Genomic DNA, 21,650 nt, shown 5'->3' on the forward strand with positions numbered 1-21,650 from the left:
CCTACTGAATCAGAAGCTTTGGAGGTAGAGCCCAGCAATTTGTGTTTTATCAAACTCTTAGTCGCAGACTGACAGGGAGCCCCCGGGGAATTCTAGGGCCCTTTCTCTATCTATCTCTATCCCTTCTCTCCAATGCCATGCCTTGCCCTGCAGATTTTAGTGGTTTTCGCTGTTTCAAGTTCTGATATTTTCCATTTCAGCTCGGCAGAAACACCATACTCTGCTTGTACTTCAGTGCTCTGTGCTACTGTCGGAAAATTATACCTAGGAAGAGAGCTGAGAATCATAGAGTTCACCTAATGGATCTTATGAGATTATTTTATCTCTGAGATTACAGTTTTAGGCTGCCTGGTGTCTACTCCCTAAAAGCAGTTGCTTTATCTGTTTTGTCCAGTTTTACAGTTACTTACAATGGGAGGGATATTCCTAAACCAGGTATTCTACCTTGGTCAGAAACAGGAGTTTTGCTTCATTATCACTAATTGTTTGCTAAACATACTTGAAAAATTATTTGTAGTAATAATTTGAAGCCTAAGGTGATGTTATCTTTATCGGGGAGGATTTTCTTTTACTTCCTACAGGAATTTGAAGTTGCTAGCAACCTGAGACCAAGACTTGAGGTTTTCTGGCCACTGAGCTGACTCTGATGAGTATAATCCATATCCCTCCCAGGATACAACCTGTTAGGATCTCATACTAAAACAAGAATTCTTTCCCTAGGCAGTTATCTTCTTTATTGATAATATTTTACTAGACACTGTGAATTATATAGTAGTAACAGTAATAATATTTCTCTAATTAGCTTCTACTCTTCCCTGACCTCTGGACCTTGTCAAAATTTCTGAAAGTCCTCAGGAGGTATTTAATCCTTTCAGCCTACAGTACTTTGGTGCCTTCTACTGCCTTTCTCCAGCCACCAGTGCTACCACTGAGAGTGCTGATGACCATTCCCAGGGCTCCTATTCTAAAGTGGCTAATGCTGCCTCTGACTACTACTACTGATGAAACAGTAGACATCCACTCAAGACAACTGTTGTGTTCACCATCAATAGTATTAGGGCTCATTCCACTGAAGCTGAGTTCTGCTGATTGTACTGCTGTCGGCAGTGGTACTGTCTTTTTTTGATGTCTTATCATTTTACCTTGGCCCTATATTACTGTACTAACGCTGCTTTGTTTAAGTGGAGAGAATCTCTTTCCCACACTTTCTACTACGCATTCTTCCCACATCTTAAATATAAATTTTTCCCCCTAAAACTAGCTCTTTCAACTTTTGCTTGTATCTTATTTCATTCTTGGACCTATGTATGAGCCCTTGAGAGCTGGAAAAGGAGCTTTATGGCTAATAACTAGGTTGTACTAAATATTACACTCACAAAGTAACAAATCCTGAAAGAATTCACATCAAACTCATAATAGTGATTGTGATTGAGAAGAGAAAGGAATGATATTGGGGGTAGTTATCAAAAGGGCTTTAGCTTTTCCTATAATAGCTGTCTTACTAAAAAACAAGCTTAAAGAAAATATGGGGAGAACACAAGTGTTTATTATGTTATTCTTTGAAAAATCCTTAAAATTAAATAAAGTGTTACTTGTGAAGGAAAAAAAAATTACATTTACCTTCTGTTTTCTCTACTGTCATTCCCAACAGCTGTGATTCTGGGTGTTGTTATTGCACCAATCTTGGATTTCTTAATGCTTTCTTTCCTCAGGATAAGTTCTTCCCAGGCAACATCTCAGTCTGTTGTTTAAAAAACAAGATACCGGTGACCTGCTCTGACATCCCTCAGTAATGGTCCTACTTGTCGTAGTTGTGCTTATTTGAATTCCAATGGCTCCAGTTGTATAAAATAGCAAAATAACAGAAGCTTCAATGAGGTCTGCATAGGGAGGAGAGGAGGGTGATTCTAAAGGAGTTTCCCTAGTGGTTCCTAAAAGGGACAAGTAGGGTGGACCCAAGAGTAGTCTGAGCTGCAGGATCAAGGGACAGACAGAAAAAGAGGAAAAGTCATTATTGGAAAGACTTGGAAGTGTATTTCTTGTTGCATATGTCTGGATCACTTCTTCCTGTCTAACAAACAATTCTAAAACTCAGTGGCTTAAAATACCAGTCATTTACTGTGGGTCAGCATCTATGAGGGTGGGGTGGGCAACAGATGATTTCAGCTGGGCTCAGTCACCCTGCTATGGTTTGACCAACATAGGTTGCACTCAACTGGATCAGCTGTGCTGATGGATCTCATCCTTTGTGGACCAACAGACCAGCCAAAGCATGTTATTGCAATGGCAGGGTACAAGAGAGCAGGCTTGACTGTGTAAGCACTTTTCAAATACCTGTTTATGTCACATCTACTAACATATTGCCCAAAGTATGTCATATGCCCAAGCCCAAAGTCAACAGCAGTGGCAGGGTTGGGGGAAGGGGGTATTTTCCACCACACATGGCAAAGGGCTTAGAATAAGGACTCCAAAAAGGAGTCCTGGCCTTTTTTTTTTAATAACTAAAGGATATTTATAAAGCATTCATTCAAAAGACTGATGTTTATAAGCTTTAAGAGTATAGATATGCAATTTTTATAATAATTAAGGACTTTTATCTTCTGGAAATGACCAGAATATAATAGTACCTGAAATATCTGAGTATATGAAATAACTCAGAGCACCATTATGGATTTCTCAAAATTTATAAATGATCAAACAAGTTATTGAAAATAATAGTATACTTCTATAAGATATAAAAGAAATACAAAGTTTGAAATTTTAATAAAGCTCACTTCATTTTTTGTTGTTGTTGCCTGTGTTTTTGGTGTTATATTTAGGAAAACATTGCCAAATCCATGGTCATGCAGATTTGCCCCTAATGTTTTTTGTCAAAGAGTTTCATAGTTTTTGCTCTTAAATTTAAGTATTTGATCCATTTTGAGTAAAGTTTTGTATATGTTGTAAAATGAGTCTAACTTCCTTATATCTAAAATGAGTCTCTTGTAGACACCATATAGTTGGATCATGTTTTTTTTTTTTTAATTAATTAATTTATTTTTGGCTGTGTTGGGTCTTTGGTGCTGCTCGTGGGCTTTCTCTAGTTGAATCGAGCAGGGGCTACTCATCGTTGCGGTGCGCGGGCATCTCATTGTGATGGCTTTTCTTGCTGCGGAGCACGGGCTCTAGGTGTGTGGGCTTCAGTAGTTTTGGCGTGCAGGCTCAGTAGTTGTGGCTCGTGGGCTCTAGAGCGCAGGCTCAGTAGGTGTGGCACATGGGCTTAGTTGCTCCACGGCATGTGGGATCTTCCCAGACCAGGGCTCGAACCCACGTCCCCTGCATTGGCAGGCAGATCCGTAACCACCGCGCCACCAGGGAAGTCCTGGATCATGTTTTTTAATTTATTCTGCCAATATCTGCCTTTCTGTTGGAGAGTTTAATCCATTTACGTTTAAAGTAATTACTGATAAGGAAGGGCTTGTTTTACCATTTAACTATTTGTTTTCTGCATGTCTTATGTGCTTTTTGTTCCTCAGTTCACTCATTATTGCCTTTTTTGTGTTTAGCTGTTTTTTGCTATGTACTATGTTGATTCCCTTCTTTCCTTTTGTGTATATTTTTCAGTTATTTTCTTAGTGTTACCTTGGAGTTAATCTCTGTCTCTCCCTTTTTATATTGTTATTGTCATAGATTACATCTTTATATATACATTGTGTGCCATTAACATAATTTACAGTTATTGTTTTATGCATTTGCCTTTTAAATCACATGAAAAAAACCAGTTACAAACGAAAAGTATGATAATATTGGCTTTTATATTTACCTACATAGTTATTTTTACCAGTGTTTTTTATTACTTCCTAAAGCACATACTTACACTGCCTTCATTATATTATATTTTAGTGTTTATAAATATGTTTTATAATCTGTTAGATTACCTCAAAGATTAGGACAATTTCTTAAATATCTTTGTCTCTACAATTAAATATTGCCTTGGAATATAGTGAATGTTCAATAAGTTGATTTAATTAATGATTAATATGTTTATTATTTAATATATTTATATTTAAAGTCTTAAATATATGTATACTTATATATTTAAATATAATTAAGTATTAAATATATACTAAATATTAAAGTAAAATTAATTAAAATAAAACAAAGTTCAGTATATTTAATATAAGTTATCAAAATAGTAATTTGGTTTTGTTGTTTGTTTTACTTGGCATTGTTATTAAAAAACAACAACCCTCCATTCCTGGACTCTTTAATTAAGGCATCATAATGATAGTAATCATTATTTGATGATAATGACTAGGACAGTAGTAAACATTAATATTACTTATAATAAGGCAGTACAGTATGTTGTTACAATCATAAATCATTAAAGGAGTTATGAAGGGAATACTCAATTCCAATAGCATTTTACACCCTAATACATAGTAGAACATAATAATGGAGAGAGTATATTAATCATACTGGCTACCACTCTTTATATTAGTGTTCTCTTGTTGTGTTACAAATTACCACAAACATAGTGGTTTAAAACAGCACACATTTCTTATGTCACAGTTTCCATGGGTCAGGAGCCTGGGTGTGGCTTAGCTGGGTCCTTTGCTCACGTTTCCGCAAAACTGCAGTCAATGTTGTTGGCTGGGCTGCTTTTTCATCTGGCTCTTGGGGTCTTCTTCCGAGTTCATTTAGGATGTTGGCAGAGTTCAGTTCCTTATAGTTGTAGGACTGATCTAGCCAGGGGCTGCTCTCATCTCCTGCAGGCTACTCAGAATTCCTCGTTATGTGGCCTTCTCACAGGCCCTCTCACAGCATGGCAGGTTATTTATGCAAGGCCAACAAGATGCTGTCTAGCTCCAGTCTCCTAAGATGGAGCCATACAACAACATAATAACAGGAGTAACTTCCTTACACCTTTGCGTTATAACATGATCTAATCAAGGGAGTGTCTACCCCATCCCCTTGCCACATTCTGTTGGCTAGAAGCAAGTCACAGGTTCTGCTCACTCTCAAGGTGAGAGGATTATACAAGACATGACTCTCTGGGAGTCACCTCAGGGTGTGTCTGCCATATTCTGGTTTTCTATAAAATGAATTGATGAACTAAATGATTTCCATAAATGGCTCTTCCAAACCTAAAACAATACTTCAAATTACTGGACCATAAATTAGGACTTCACAGTTTTCTTTTACATTAGTACTCAGCCTATCATGCAGAATAAGTGGAAATTATTTGTAAATGAGAACCTGAAATATTCTATCTTATGAAAACAAAACAATCTATTTCTGTCTTGTTTTCTCTATTGTTTTATTTGAATTCATATTTTAAAGAGTTAAGGTCAGTGTCCGAGTTAGAAAAGTGATTTGAGTGGGACAAAGAGGGCAATGACCTTAATTTTATGATACTAAAATTTTTTTCTTAAATTTGAGACAGATTATGGAAGTCAAAATTAAAATACAGTTTAAAATACTAACTTAAGACTCTTGTAGTCTCAACTGCAGAGTTAGGCTTTTAGAGAAGCAGGAAAATGTATGTTAGAGCCAAAAATATGACTTCTTTGGCTGTGACCAGGATTTCCTCTTCCCACCTTGGGGACTAGAAAGTAGAGGTAGGAAAATTTCATTTTGGAGCCAAGTGTGACTTGTTTAGTTCAAGTCATAATTTATTGCACATACCTCAGGGACCTGAAAATAAAGAAACCCACTGTGAAATGTTGATAACGGGCCACTCTGAAGGACAGGCATTAAGCTAACTTTCCTGGTGAGGATTTTTTTCACTTCCACCTTTCCCAGATGCTTCTTATCATTCTATAAGGACATACTTAATCATGTAATAGCTAAAAAGGAAACTTTCTGTGCACTAAAGCAAAGTATTTGAGGGACAGGAGAGTGAACCAAGTCCTTTATATGATTAGATGTTGGTGGAAAAATATAACTAAAAGGAAAGTTGTTTTCTTTTAATGCAATTAAGTCACAGTATAACAACACTGCCCTTTTAGTGGATATCTAAAACAAATCCTTTGGCCAATTAGTATGATATAAAAACTTAGACAGACTTCAACTTTATAATTCAGGCATCCACATTTCAAGTTGGTGGCATGGGCATAATTTGTGAGACGTTGTAAGGTACGATATTTAGAGTTTAAAATTCCATTTTATTTGTATTCTTTAGCACAATTTAGTAGTATATAAAAATATTCTCCCTTCATGGGTATTGTGCCTTTTCCTCTGAAAAAAATGCATAAAACCATGGCATGTGCCTAAAAATTTTTATGCTTTAAAAATGTTCCAGTTGGTATCTTAGATTTCTACAACAAGTTTAGTAAAATTTGATGGTAATATTCTATATCAGAAGAGCTCTTACAATTATTAAAATAACTAAGATATAAATTTTATGTTTGTGTATTATTTTGCTTTAGTAATATAGTATGTTGAATCACCAAAATAGATTTCATTTGGAAACTATTTAAAATTCCGATAGTGATCTGATTAGTTATCTCAGTATTGGCATATGATAATCATTATGAATTCCTTTTTTCATTTGGGAAACTTGTTTTAGCTCTGAAGATACTGGACTATTTAAGTATATTATTTTTTAATCAGTTTTGAAAAATTGCATTAATGATTGAAAGATACTGGCATCTATTTTAATTTTGTTAGTTATTGACTTTATATCAAACACACATAAATTTATAAGCTACCATGCATTCTTGGCATTTTATAAACCTCAGAAAAGGGCTGTTATCCTTTGCTTGCCCCAGAGGATAACAGCGTTAATAAAATTGAGTGCACATTAAACCAGTGCTTTCAAGTGTCAAAATATTATTAGATGATGGCAGTATTAGAATTCTTGAATCTGACATTTCTTTTTAAGTAGACTGTTGTTGTTCCTTCATTATTCTTGTTGCTTTGACAGCAATATGAATATTCCTGAGGAGATGAATGGAGGCGGGAATGCAAGGGATTATAGTATATCAAGACAAACTTGATTTCAGAAACAAAAACCTTTACTAATAATTTTGAGTATATTCGTATTTTCCTTTTGAATCACTTTTATCATTGTGTTAATGATCTTGAGTGTTTTAGCATTCATTTATTCATTCAGTAACAAACTTTCACTAAGAGCCTGATTTGTACTAAATACAGTTAAGTGCGGAAATAAACAAGATGCTACTTCTAATGATGTCTATAATTTAGTAAAGTACTTGAACGTGTAACAGGATGTTTTGGTTGGACAGGGTCTGGGTGTTCCAATGCTTAGGGAAAGTGAAGTTGAGCAGCACCTTTCACCTCCCATCCAGATATCCATTTACTTTGAGTGATTTGCCTAAAATAGATGGAAATTCAAATCTCAGAGAAATGAGATTTGAATCTTGTCTATGTTGAGATTCAAACATACAAACATTTGATCAAGTGGAATGGCCTCATCAAAGGCCAGATTATAAAACTATTCAAGTTATTAAGACTATTCAGAAAAGTGAAACAACCACTTTTTGAATATCTGGCTAGAGTACCAAGTACTTTATAGACTGGTGACATGGTGATACATTCACAGATTATAGCCCCTTGTCTCATGGAGCTTACACTCTTGTGAGGAATGTTGAAATTAAAGTAATAAAGAAGCAATTAATTGCAGTTGTGATGAAGACTGTAAGAAAAAAGTCACAGGAACTATGAGAATGTATAACAGGATCCTAACCTAGTCTTTAGGGGTAAACAAAGACTTCCTGAGGAAGTGATATTTCAGCTGACACAGGAAAGAAGCCTCAGAGTTATGTAGGTGAGCAGAATGGGTAAGAGTATTCTCAGCAGATAGAACAGCATATGCTAAGGCCCTGAGGTGTGAAAGAGGATAACTATTCCCAGGAATTGAAAGAAGCTGAGGAAGAGAGTGAGTTGGGGAGAATGGCATGTGAATAGAGGCTGGGAGACTTATTAAGAAGCCAAATCATTTAGGGCCCTGTGTGCCATTTTAAGGATTTGAGACTTTATTTTAAGCTATGGGAAACCAGATCCAGTAATAGAGCCTGAGGTCAGAATGTAGTGGGGTTCCGGTTATAGTGTAGCATCTGATACAGAAACCCACCTGGATCTAGCCCTGATAATAATATGTGGATACCCAAGGGAAATGGCTGTGTATATAAACTTAAAGGGCTGTAATACTAAACTCTAACATTTAGGAGTCCAGCAACTGGCTTTTGGAATTGTTAGAAACATTTAGGCCAAATCACAGATATGGAAGAAAAACCTCGTCACCTCTGAATGTCTGGAATAAGTTTATCCTCATTATTTAAACCTTTTTTTCCTCCTCAGAAAACTTTTTTTTCTAGTTTTTTTTTTTTTTTAAGATTGTTTGGCTAGAAGTATTATTAAAGCAGGTTCTAAGTATATCTTGAAATTCAAAAATTAAAATCTAGTTTAAATCTAAGTATTCCATCTACACTGACAACTTATAATTTGCCTTGGACAGAGAAAAATGAGATAACCAAACTCTTTGTTCCCATCCGTCCTGCAAAACAAACAAACAAATATAAAGTTACAAAATAAATGGATGAATTGCTGAGGTATTTTTAAATTAAAAAATTTTTTCCCCATATTTATTAAAGAAATCTTTTGGGTTTGGGGGAGGAAACATTTAAAATCACAAAATTTTCATCAAGTCTGATTGATAGCCTTTTCTTTCCAATACTCATATCATTGTATTTCCTTAGGAAAAAAGCCATACCTGAATATAGCTACAAGTTAAACCTTTGGATAATTAATAAAGCAAATAAAACTTTTGTTTGTTTTTTGAAAAATTCTGAAGTTATTTTCCTGTGTTTACCTCTTTTTTTGGTGAGAACAAGAAATTTTTAACCTTTATATTTTACTTTTGCTCTCATAGTAGGTTGAAGGTTTTAAAAGTGAGTTTATCACGCTGGGGACTTGTAAGGTTGATTGACACTTAACTTATTCTGTTGGCACAGAGCATAATCAGTAGCACTACCTCAAGGGAAACAGTGGAATTGTTTCTTAACCTCTCTGAAAATAATTTTAATTTTTTTTCTTCAGAGCAGAATTTTAGTTGTAGTAGATTTTAATCAATTTACTTAGATTCTCTTAAAGCCTACAGGGTGCAGATATATAGATGGGCTTCAGGTGAGTGTGTCACTTGTTTTTTTCCAATTATAAAGTCTTAAGGTCAAAGATAATATAAACTGTAGTAGACATCAGTGTTTACAGCATCAGTCTTTACTGTTTTTCACTGAGATTAAGGTTTGATACCTTGGGAATGAGTTCAATTTATGCTTTCTACCTTTGGGACAGATAATCCCGGTGTGCCCAGGAATATAGTAAGCTATGTAATAAGTCATAGTGTAATTTCCTATCACATCAAAATGACCAGATTTGTTCTTTAAAATTACTTAATAGCAGGGTTTCTCTAGCTTGGCAGTAGTGACATTTTGGGCAGGATAATTTTTTGTTGTGAGTGATGTCCTGTGCATTGTAGGATGTTTAGCTGCATCTCTGGACTTACCTGTAGATGCCAGTAGCAAATGTTTCTCCCTCACCAGTTGTGACAACCAAAAATGTCTTCAGATAGTGCCAGTATCTTCTGGTAGGCAAAATCACTCTCAGTTGAACACCATTGTTTTATATAGTGAAACATACAAGTGTATGTCATGAATTAAAATGAACAATCTACATTTATTTTTTTGTTATTTTTTATCAAGTTGAAAAAAATCCAATAAAACTTTTACTAAGAGCCTGATTTATACTAAAAACATTAGATGGTTTCTTATATTAACAATCTCTTGGCTTCTACCCCTTTCCCAGCCCCTGCTTCTGAGAAGCAGTGACTTTCACTTCTTTTATCTATTTCATCTGGTATTTACATCCATATAATCAATTTTAGACATTAACTATTTACTTCCTACGTGAGATAGGATTTTAGCTCACTTACTCCGCCTTTCCCTTCTTACATCCTCCCAATATCGTTAAATCACAATTTTTTATTAAATCCATAGTCAATATTCACATTATCATGACTATGAAAATATTGTTCACTGTAGTCAAATGATTTCCTTTAACTGTTTTATTTTTCCTTTTAAAAATATCTTTAGGGACTTCTCCAGTGGCACAGTGGTTAAGATTCTGCGCTCCCAATGCAGGGGGCCCGGGTTCGATCCCTGGTCAGGGAACTAGATCCCACATGCATGCCACAACTAAGAGTTTGCATTGCCACAACTAAGGAGCCAGTGAGCCACAACTAAGACCCAGCACAACCAAATAAATATTTTAAATATATATATCTTTAAAGAAATCTTTAATAAATCTGCAACATCTCTCAATACAGTTTTCCTATGAGACCTGTCAGATAATAGGTCAGTTCTTTTTCTCCCCCTGAAGACATCCCTTTTGGATCCTTCTGATCTCCTGCTTCAATCAAGACTTAAGTTGCTCTTTAAGCTCACTTAACTGCCAATATCCTGAGATTTCCCTTTGCTGTCATCCTATGAATTTGATTTGCTTGTCTTCTGTGTTAGGTCCCAAGTTTCCTGAATCTCAGACCTTGTTCCTGTTTCTTGTTTCTTATTTCATCTTTGTGGTACATATCCTCCAGCAGTTTCCCTATGCATCAATTTCCTCAGCCTTTCTGGACTCCTGCTGGCCTAACTGGCTTATTTCCCATCAGTAGCTCTGTGGGTACTTCGGTTTGAACTTTCGCCTCTCTGCTTAGTCATTTAGTCTGCTTTTCACAGTCATCTATTTGGGTTTAAAGTTACAGATGTCTTAGTTTCATTGAAGATAGAGACTATTTCTCTTTCTTATTTATCTTTTAATTTGGGGTCGGTTTTTAAGAGGCAAGGAAAGAAGAAAAAATTTTTTGCCTTCCTGAAACCAGAAGTCTTCATTACTTTCTAAGATAAAGTAGGAGACTTTGAAGTGCTATGATCCCACATGCTTTATTCCCACACTCACACCTTCACTTTTGAGAAGCTCTGAATCAAACATTCCTAACAATAATATTGCAAAGGTAGAAAGTAACAAATGTTTTTTAGAAATCAAATATTTACTTACGTTTGAAAGATGTTTCGATATAATAATATAAAAATCTAGATGGCAAAAGTATCAGAATTCATTTGTTGGGCTGTGGAGGTAATAAACAGAGTTTTAAGTATGTTTAAGTATGTTTTCAGTGTTTTCTATTACTCACGTAATCTTTTATGTGCACATTTTCTCTTGCTCAAGTTCATTTTTAAAGGTATTTAATCATGTGAACTCTGAGTTTGAGCCTCCTCTCACTGGGATTAGCTTCTACTTTCTATGCCTGCCATTGCCACTAAACTTTTGTGGAGTCCTCCCAGAGCCTCAGTGCTTAGTTTTACATCTTTTCGCATCCACAAGCCTCTTCCATGAGAGACCTCCTTATCTTCCAGTGTTGTATAGGAGCAGGTGCAGATCTCTATCACTTGCTGAATGCAGCACTACTCACTTCCCTTAACAAAACCTCTAAATATTGTCGCATTCCTTCAAGAGCCTATGGTTCCATATACAGTCTCACATTGCTTTCTTATGTAAGACAATATTTCATTTTGTTAGTTATTATTGCTAGAAGGGTTTTATTCATAGTATTTGGCTCTTGTATGAGACTTTAACAAGGGAAGCTCTAGATTGTAAGATATATGTAAGGAATAATATTTAGACTAATAGAGGACAATCAGGTACTCATTCTGTAGATTACACCACTAACATATTTTATATAGTTCTCTTCAAATACAGCTCATAGGTTGCAAAGTGGTCAAAAAATATTTTGAAGGATATTAAAGGGTGCTAATGTTAGTTATAATTTCTCAGAAAATTTAATATCAATTGCAGAAGTCATTTAGAAAAAGTTATGTTTCAAAACTAAATACTGTTCTCTATGAGTCTTGCCAATGTACATATTTTCATTGATATATGATGAAAAAGTAGCCACTCCATAAGCTGAAGAAACTTTTAAGTCACATAAAATAATGTGTCCTTATGTTGAGTAGTATAGGTTAAGCGCCTTCAGAGAGAGTTGATCTAAGTGTCAGAACTCTAAGGTAGATGACCTACGTTGTCTGTCAGTCTTATGACTTTTTTCATTTACATGCGACAATATATTACAACAGCATGCCACCCAAACCTATATTGGTTTTTAGAAATACAGGATAAATAATGACTCTCCAGCTTGCTTACCTCTAATATATGATGCTTTACAGTTTTGTGTCCATTGTCATTTCTTTCTTTCTTGAACCAGCTGTATGAGGTAATGCGGGCAGGAATTATTTTCTTCCATTTACAGAGGAGGAAACTGAGAAAGGAAGCTAAATGGGGTACTGTGACTTACCCAAGGTCAAACAACTAATAAATGTCAAAGCTTTGACTCTAAGCCATGTGCTTTTTCCATATCTCCTTTCCTCAAAAAAAAAAAAAAATATATATATATATATATACATATATATAGTATTTTCTAGAGATGATAATTTAAGCATTTTCAGGTGTATCTGGATAATATTTTATTATGGGTAGCATAACTAAATTGCAACAAAGCCTATTTTTCTTTAAAAAAATTTTAACCTTATCCCTTTACAGAATAAGCATATATTGTTGTTTCTTGCATGTCTTAAAGTATTAACTGTCTTTTTTTCTTTTAATAGAAAAATATTAATTTCTACCTTTTTCCTGGGCTCTTATCTTGACAAATTATTTTCATAATTTAAAAGAAACACTAAGATCTACTGCTTCGTACTGACAGATGTTTTTGCATTATTATTATCTAAAGCCTTTATTCAGAATTGCTTGAATGTTACTGTGTTACCAATAAACTATTCTGGGCTAGCAGCTAAATTATTTTAACCACTTGAGGTTGAATATGTTGAGAGCAAGAGATGCTTGATTTGAGGGGAATATATTTTGTTCTTTTTTTTATATTTGAAATTTTTAGGCTGTTTATTTCAACACTGACAATTTATGACACAAAGTATAACAGGTTTCTCTGCAAAAAGTGTCTTATTCAAAGCAACCTTCAAGCATATGTGAGATAAGCTATATTATTCTTACTATGTCTGTTACTATGTCTTGATTCTTATTTCTTGGTAGATTACTGTGGTCACCTCCTAGTGTAGTGTAACAAGGAGAGTAAATAACAATTGAAAACCATTTCGAGTGTGTGTGTGTGTGTGTTTGTGTGTGTGTGTGTTTATTTAAGTCTAAAAGGGAGCCTGGCTTCTTAGCTCTTGGCAGAAACCCATTTTTCCCCATTTAAAACAATATATATACTATATTTGGTTAACTTGGTGTTTCAGAAATTTTGAAAATATGCCAGATGAAATAAAACCAGCTATATTCCTTTTATCTAGCTAACTTATTTCATATACAAGCTCTTATGCTGAATTTAGAACTCTAACCATTGGAATTTATATTGTGATACCCTGATAAAAGTGTTTACACTGTGAAGATATGGAGCAATAAATGTCTAATGCACAGTCTCTGTCTTCCAGATTTGGTTTGCTATAAATGTTTACATTTTAGGTTCTGTACCTTGGCTAAATATAAAACTGTTCTTCTTGAATGTTTGCTAGACAAATGTGTTTATTTTTCTGAGGCAAAGTTTTCTTAATATTTTTAATTAGTAAGTTTAGCTGATCATTTGTTCTTAGTCTTATTACCAGGCTTGAACTTTTGTCATAAAACTTACATACAAGAAAATAGGGGCTACCCTGGTGGCACAGTGGTTGAGAGTCCACCTGCTGATGCAGGGGACGTGGGTTCGTGCCCCGGTCCAGGAGGATCCCACATGCCGTGGAGCGGCTGGGCCCATGAGCCATGGCCGCTGAGCCTGTGTGTCCGGAGCCTGTGCTCCGCAACGGGAGAGACCACAACAGTGACAGGCCTGCGTACCGCAAAAAAAATAAATAATAATAAATAAATAAAGCTTACATACAAGAAAATAAAAGTATATTCTGCCTATATTGATTGCTTTTAGGAGAGCATTTATTACTGAAATCATAATACATATGTATACGAATTGGGACAAATTCCACCGTCTTTCATATGAGGCAGTAGTAAAGAGATGCATTTATAGTTCTAGCTCATATTTATCACACCATTTATTTCTTCAGAAGCTACTTATAAAACTTGTAAAAGTCTACTCTTGTACAGAGCTATTTAAAGCCAGCACTGTTGGGTTTGACTAAGTGGAAAAAATAATATTCAAAATTGTGACTTAAATTTTTTGTTGACATATACAGTATGATCCTTTTGGTTATTTTATATATACTACTGCTATCAGTAGTATACTACTTATACTGTCTCCAATAAAACTGAGTCATTGGAGGACTTAAGGAACTTACTATTTGATCTCAAGCATTTTGTAATGTTAAAATCAGAATCCAAACCCACATAACTTCTGCTTGAATGCTATATGGGTATTTTAACATAATTCCCTAAGTCCCACTTCAGTCTTGATTATCTATCTTTGCTATTCAGGATCTCATCTCTACTTATATCAGGTTAGCCTGTGATGCAGAGATATTTTCAGCTGTCTAGAAACTACCATATTAAGGGTGTTTTTCATTTTGTATGAATGTTGAACTCCAGTTATGAAAAAATGTTCTGTGAATCAGTGTAGCATCTGAACCAGTGTGTTACAAACACAAGCTGCTACAGGAGTTAAATAGATTATTTAAATGAGTGAGCTAGTTGAGAGTTGGCATGGGCCTTCAGTTTGCAACCTCTGATAAAATAGTTTGCCTTCTCTCTGCTGTTCACATACTCCTCCAAAATTACACATAGACTAATTTATTGGGGATGGGGAGCACGTGGTTTAAACTCCTTCCAGAGTATACAATTAAATGTAGCTTTCTAATTTGGGAAAGCCTTGTAAAATGTATTTGAAAAGTAATATTAACTGGTTTAAAAGATCATCTTTCCAAACCACACTTGAGCTCACTTTATGGTGTTTACTTTCTGTCAAAACTTAGAAAAAACATTCACAGTTAACTTCCATAACATAAAATGTCTGTCTCATTAGGCATTAAAGAAGCATTGGTCAACAGGTATAATGCTATTAGACTGTATAGCTAATGTGAATGTGGACATGACCTCCCAAATAGATCAAAGACTAATCTCTTTGACAGTTACAAGATGGCAGAGCTTGCCATGGGCCTTTTGCTGCTGCACATTGAAACTATTTGTTTGGAAAGCATGCCTGAGGGATGAGAGTCTGTTTATAAGGATGAGCAGGTAAAAGTAAAATGTTGTCTTTTGACATTTCAACTAATCCCTTCTAGCCTTTGGTTTACTTAACATTTAGGCTATTTGCTGGCAGGAGAAACTGGCTTTTTCACATATGCTTTATGTCATTTTAAATTGGGCATTGATTTTCGTACCTGATAATTCCTAAGTGTACAATGAAATAGATTCTGATGTCGTTAAAAAGAGGTGTACTGTCTTTCTACCTTTTCCAAACCCTTAGTTTTGCTTTCCCTAATTAAATGTGTTCACCCAAAGACAATTTTTTAATTTATTTTTAAAAATCTGCTTCTTTATATAATAAAAAATATTTCAAAGTTAGCCTTTATATATATTTACTTTCAAAAGTTTTTTCTTTACTTTTTACCTAAAATAATTTCCCTAGGTAAAATATTGGCAGTAATTTAAAGGCCATTTGGATTGTAAAAAATTATTTGAAAATTTTCAAGAAGTTGAAATAATGTAGTCATACATAAAAGTTAATTCATTTTAATGAAAAATAAAAGACCAAGGATAGAGAATTTTGTTTATTTAATCTAATATTTGCTATATTACCTCTAAATATTTCAATTATAACTAATATTTCCTAAAGCAACTGTTGTCATAGGCAGAGTGATCATTATAAAGTATTTGTTTCAACATGGTATAGTAAATTTTGAAAATCCTTAAGCTATTATGTCTGGCAAAGGATAAATGCAAATTTGGGGGAGGGGAAATAATGTTAATATAGATAAATGCTTAGTTACATTTTGAGAGATGGTAGGAAATGTATAGTTGGATAGAATTTTTAAGTATTCTTATCTCTAAATGTTATAATATACTTTATTGCTGAATTGTCAAATTATTTTTTTAATATTACCTAATATTTCCTATGGTGCCATATTCACTATACTACTTTAAAAAGCATATTCTATGATGCTTACAGGAAAGTTTGCTTTATATTCAAGTTATAAAGTTTTAATTTAGAAATTTTACAGGTTCTTTTGAGGGGATATAAAATAAAATTCTTATATACCAATTTGAAAGCTACTTGTCAGAAGTGTACATATATATATATATATATATGTCAGAAGGTTAATAGTATACAGTGTTTTGAAGAGATTTTGTTTTCTCTTAAGTAGTTTTACAACTTCTTAAAACTGTAAATTGTTAATTTATCTTGAAAGTCTGAAATTTTTTCAAGAAAATAACTTTATACCTTTGATTAGGCTTATATTACAAAAATATACTATTTGATAAATACTTGCCCAGAAATACCACATAGGGGATCTTTAAAAGCTGACTGACTGAAAAGAACAATTCCTACTGTTTCACATTGGATTAACTAGTTGCTAGGAATTATAGTCAGTTTGTGAACTTACAATGCTAGCAGTTTGTTATGTGAATAAATTGTTGTTATTAAATTTGAGAACCATCTTTTATTTTAATTAGATTTTAATACTCATTCCATTTTTAAATAGGAGAAAGCCACAATAGAATTGAGTTACCTAAGATCTCACTCAGAGAAGCTGTAGGGTGTCCTGACTCTTGGGTTTTTACTCTTAAGAGAGCAAGCTCTGGAGAGAGACTAGATTCAAATCCCAGCTTTACTACTTACATACTGGGTCACCTTCCACATGTTACTTAATTTTTTAAAACTTATTTTTCTAATCTGTAAAATGAGGTAACAGTACCAACTTTTTAAGATTGTTATGAGGATTAAATGAGATAATAATACCTATTAAGCACTGCACTGTGCATGGAATGTTATAGTAGCTTGACAGATACTGTTATCATTTATTATTAAGATCTTTGGTTCCCTACTTTTCCAATTTTGACTTTCTGATTAGCTAACTCATTATCAATTTCTATTCTTGGTTTAGAAATTTTTTTAAAATTTTTTATTTATTTATGGCTGTGTTGAGTCTTCGTTTCTGTGTGTGGGCTTTCTCTAGTTGTGGCAAGCGTGTGCCACTCTTCATCACAGTGCGCCAGTGCGCGGGCCTCTTACTATCGCGGCCTCTATTGTTGTGGAACACAGGCTCCAGACGCGCAGGCTCAGTAATTGTGGCTCACGGGCCCAGTTGCTCCGCGGCATGTGGGATCTTCCCAGACCAGGGCTCGAACCCGTGTCCCCTGCACTGGCAGACAGATTCTCAACCACTGCGCCATCAGGGAAGCCCTAGAAATTATTTCTTTAACATGGCTTGAGCCAAGTTTATCTTCTTCCTTAAACATACTTTTCTTTTTGTCTTCTCTTGGTGGGTTACTGGATTCCTTCTCTCAGTGGCTGGAAACTTTGGAGTCATTTTTGACTTTTCCCTCTTTAATAAACCCACATCTACTTTGTCACTTAAGTTCTGTAACTCCACAATGTGTTATGAACTGGGTCTCTTTTCCATTCCCTTTGGCTTTCCAGGTAAGGCCCTCATTACTCTCATATCAAATTCATAGCATGTCTTCATTTCTCAACTCCTCTTATTTTTATATACTGTAATCAAAGTTAATATTTTAGCACTTATATTTACTTGATGGCCATTTGTACTCAATCGTTTCTGTTCTTGTAATCTCTTGCTGGGCAGAAAATATTTTTAACTTGTCTTTGTATTCCTAGTGCGTATCACAGATACCTTACACACAGCCAAAGCTATAAATATTGAATGGAATTAGTATTTTTTTAAGTTATCAAATATTTCTTCTTTTCATTATATCAATTTTTATACTTTAAATGCATATTTTTAATGTTTCTACAGCATTCTTTTTTATTTAGTTTCTTTTTTTTAAGCTTTATTGAGGCATAATTGAATATAGCATTCTTGAGAGCAGCTTAAAAAACTCACTTTTTTCATTCAGTTAGTATATGAAAAATGTGAAATCATAATACATAATTTTCTTGCCCTCAAAACTTGCATTTTCTAACACAACATTGTAAATTAACTATACTTCAGTAAAAAAAGAAGGAACTTTTATACAAGAGAGCTTTTTACAGGAAAAAGCTCATTAACTTATATATTTGAATAGGTCAATCTGATTTGTGTATACCATACATTCTGACCTTGTATAAAAGTAGTTCACTTTTGAGATGATGTAATTTTAAAGATTTTTATGAAGACCAGATGAAGGCTGGGTATGTGGTACCCTTTGGTGTGACATTTCTTTTAATAGGAATGTAGTTTTATGCCCTGTAATTAATTATGAGTCTTTTTGAAAGGGATATGATTATAATATCAAATTCAAGGACTAGATAGCAGAATTTATTATGATTTCTGTTCCAGAAAAGAAGCAGAAGTTTAATTTAACACAGTCTCTGTGTGTTATTACCTAGATAGAAAATGAACGTACATTCGGTCACTCGGAAAAGTGAGAAATTCTTGATGTCCTTTAACAGTGGAGCATTTGAGTCAATAAATATTGTATCAAATGCATTAGTACTGTTTCAACTCTGATTTTTAAATTTGTTTAGATCATCATTGACTGCTTTTTATTTATTTATTTAATTTTTGGCTGTGTTGGGTCTTCATTGCTGTGCATGGGCTTTCTCTAGTTGCAGCGAGCAGGGGCTACTCTTCGTTGCGGTCCGTGGGCTTCTCATTGCAGTGGCTTCTCTTGTTGCAGAGCACGGGATCTAAGCATGCGGGCTTCAGTAGTTGTGGCTTATGGGCTCTAGGGCGCAGGTTCAGTAGTTGTGATGCATGGGCTTAGTCACTCTGAGGCATGTGGGATCTTCCCGGACCAGGGCTTGAACATGTGTCCCCTGCATTGGCAGGTGGATTCTTAACCACTGTGCCACCAGGGAAGTCCCTCTGACTGCTTTTTTATGCTTTGATTCTTTTACACCAACCAGTGTCTTTGGTGTGTATGAAGTTATTTTGCTCCGATTGATGTGTTTCATTATTTCTATTGATCTGTCTTAAGATTTACTGACTAATTCTTCTGCCTTCTCCAATATGCTGTTAAATCCATCCAATGAATTTTTTTTAAGTTATTGTATTTTGCAGTTGTAGAATTTCTATTTGGGTCTTTTTTATATTTCCATTTCTCTGATGAGAGTCTCCAAATTTCAGTCGTTAAAACATATGTTTTTAAGTTATTTAAATATATTTATAACAGCTACTTTAAAGTCTTTGTCAACTAATTCCAATAGCTGAGCCCTTTCTAGATTGGTTTCTATTGACTGCCTGTTTTTCCTTGATTATGGATCATCTTTCTAGTAATTTCTATTGTATAGAAATTATACAATTTCTATTGTATAGAAACAAAAATATATTTTTGTTTTTGTAGGCAGTTCAATTAGTAGGTGATCATCTTGAACTTATATGGACACGATTTGACAGTATATTAGGGGAGATCTGGGAAAAGCTCAAAGTGCGGTCTTTAAATTCTGTTTCCCCTGTGGTTCTTGTTAGAGTTTGGTTTAAGTCTTTTGGGAGCTAGTTTAAAATTGGTATTGCTCTATATTGTGGTCCTTATTCCTAACATGACACCTGGCCATTTGTATGTGTGTGTTTGTGTTTTACTTGATTTTTTATTTAAAATATATATCTTGGCTAAATTTCTATGTCAAAACATATAGATCTGTTTCTTTCTATATAATAGCCCAATATTTATCTCAGAATAATTGTAGTATATTTCATTGTACTTGATGTACATTTAGATTGTTTCTTAATTTTCTTCAATACAAAGATGCAATGAGTATTCTCGTACATATTATCTATCTGTACTTGTTGGAAAATATAAATACATTTGGTAAACATTTGTCAGTATTCTACAGACAAAAACAATGGAAATATTAAATTTGCATTTCTTGGTTTACTAGTAAAGTTGAGCATCTTTTCATGTGGGTTACCAGCCATTTATCATTCAATTTGATGACTTGCTTTCTCACAGATTATTTACTTTTAGTAGTTAGATTTTGTAAACATTGATTGTGTATGAGTTCATTGTATATTAGTTAACAGAACTTTTTCTCCAGGTTTTCATTTGGCTTTCAATGTTATTTATGGTATTTTGAGGCCATGAAAGGTTTTTACTAGGGAAATAAGAGGTCCATCTTTCCAAAACCAGGATCAAGGCCAGCAGAAAGTTTGCCACAACACTGTATGGACTTCTTCCCCCCCGCCACCCCAATTTCTTTGAGATATAATCGACAAATAAAAATTCTATATATTTAAGGTGTAAATTGTGGTGACTTAATATATATTGTCAAATTACCGTAATCAGGTTAATTAACACAACCATCACCTCACATAGTTAACCATTTTTTCAGCATATGATGAGAACACTTAAGGTCGTAGCATAGTTCAAGTATACAATACATTACTATTTTTTTTTTTAACATCTTTATTGGAATATAATTGCTTTACAATGGTATGTTAGTTTCAGCTTCACAACAAAATGAATCAGTTATATATATACATATATTCCCATATCTCTTCCCGCTTGCGTCTCCCTCCCTCCCACCCTCCCTATCCCACCCCTCCAGGCGGTCACAAAGCACCGAGCTGATCTCCCTGTGCTATGCGGCTGCTTCCCACTAGCTATCTACCTTACGTTTGGTAGTGTATATATGTCCATGCCTCTTTATCGCTTTGTCACCGTTTACACTTCCCCCTCCCCATAGCCTCAAGTCCATTCTCTAGTAAGTCTGTGTCTTTATTCCTGTTTCACCCCTAGGTTTTTCATGACATTTTTTTTTTTAAATTCCATATATATGTGTTAGCATACGGTATTTGTCTCTCTCTTTCTGACTTACTTCACTCTGTATGACAGACTCTAGGTCTATCCACCTCATTACAAATAGCTCAATTTCGTCTCTTTTTATGGCTGAGTAATATTCCATTGTATATATGTGCCACATCTTCTTTATCCATTCATCCGATGATGGACACTTAGGTTGTTTCCATCTCTGGGCTATTGTAAATAGAGCTGCAATGAACATTTTGGTACATGACTCTTTTTGAATTATGGTTTTCTCAGGGTATATGCCCAGTAGTGGGATTGCTGGGTCATATGGTAGTTCTATTTGTAGCTTTTTAAGGAACCTCCAGACTGCTCTCCACAGTGGCTGTATCAATTTACATTCCCACCAACAGTGTAAGAGGGTTCCCTTTTCTCCACACCCTCTCCAGCATTTATTGTTTCTAGATTTTTTGATAATAGCCATTCTGACTGGTGTGAGATGATATCTCATTGTAGTTTTGATTTGCATTTCTCTCATGATTAGTGATGTTGAGCATTCTTTCATGTGTTTGTTGGCACTCTGTATATCTTCTTTGGAGAAATGTCTATTTAGGTCTTCTGCCCATTTTTGGATTGGGTTGTTTGTTTTTTTGTTATTAAGCTCCATGAGCTGCTTATAAATTTTGGAGATCAATCCTTTGTCAGTTGCTTCATTTGCAAATATTTTCTCCCATTCTGAG

At 34.5% G+C, this 21,650-nt stretch overlaps 1 protein-coding gene across 5 annotated transcripts in view; it reads left to right on the forward strand.

The window, feature by feature from the left end:
• BRIP1 (BRCA1 interacting DNA helicase 1) overlaps positions 1-21,650 on the forward strand; it is a 209,132-nt gene that overhangs the window by 145,703 nt on the left and 41,779 nt on the right. The window lies entirely within an intron of this gene.

The sequence above is a fragment of the Stenella coeruleoalba genome, assembly GCF_951394435.1.
Source record: "Stenella coeruleoalba genome assembly, chromosome: 19".
In the NCBI taxonomy this organism is placed as follows: domain Eukaryota; kingdom Metazoa; phylum Chordata; class Mammalia; order Artiodactyla; family Delphinidae; genus Stenella; species Stenella coeruleoalba.